This window comes from Cariama cristata, unplaced genomic scaffold (assembly GCF_000690535.1).
Source record: "Cariama cristata isolate BGI_N322 unplaced genomic scaffold, ASM69053v1 scaffold24579, whole genome shotgun sequence".
NCBI classification, from domain to species: domain Eukaryota; kingdom Metazoa; phylum Chordata; class Aves; order Cariamiformes; family Cariamidae; genus Cariama; species Cariama cristata.
In genome coordinates this window covers 14,503-15,243 of record NW_009635631.1, presented here as the reverse complement: position 1 = coordinate 15,243, position 741 = coordinate 14,503, and the positions used below count along the sequence as shown (strand labels likewise).

General features: G+C 60.3%; 1 protein-coding gene across 1 annotated transcript in view; it reads left to right on the top strand.

Moving 5' to 3' along the window:
* LOC104167380 (ankyrin repeat and SAM domain-containing protein 1A-like) overlaps positions 1 to 741 on the top strand; it is a 24,090-nt gene that overhangs the window by 22,764 nt on the left and 585 nt on the right. The gene's annotated exons all lie outside the window — the stretch shown is intronic.

Below are 741 nucleotides of genomic sequence, written 5' to 3'. Positions count from 1 at the left end.
ACTTAAACCTTCCCCTTTGTGGTGGGGGGAGCCCAGGTGCGGACAAGGTGCCTGTAGCTTCAGGCACAGCTGATATTGCAGTGTCCGTGGCTCTGCTGGCAGTGTCCTGCTGCAGTGTTGGGGCTTCCCCTGGTAGGATGAGGGCCAGCGGAGGTGGAAGTAGCTCGGGTGGGATGAGGCTTAAGTGTCCCGCTGGGTCCAGTGCAGCTTCCATGTGCAAACCTTGCAGAGGCGCAGTACGATCAGTAGGTAGCCTGCAGTTTGCAGTACAGGGGTGCCCCTGTACCCAAAACCAGCCGGGACTGGAGCTGCTGAGGAGCAGGGACTGCTGCGTAAGCCATTGCCTTCCTTTAATGTCTCCTTTTGTCTGTGTTCTGCTTGCTCCCCCCGCTCAGGTGCCGCTCCCTCCCGACACTCGCTGTTGTTACTGTCACACCTGTACAACACACCGCCCCTCCTACCTGCCGCTGCAGTCTGTTAGTCCCGGAGCTAAGGTCTTTACCCTTCTTCCTGCCATCTTCCATTACGAACCGACCTGGGCTGCCCCGGCTGCCACCGGCCCGCCTGCCTCCCCGCTTCCCGCCTCTCCTGCTGTGGTCCCGTGTCCTGCCTCGCTGCTGTCTTCCCTCCCCGCTCGTTCCAGGGCCGTGCCACGGGCTCAGATGAACCCCAGGGAATAACTGCTCGTTATCTGCCCCTGCTGATGTAGAGTGGCAGCTCTCAACTAACTGCGTTGCTCTT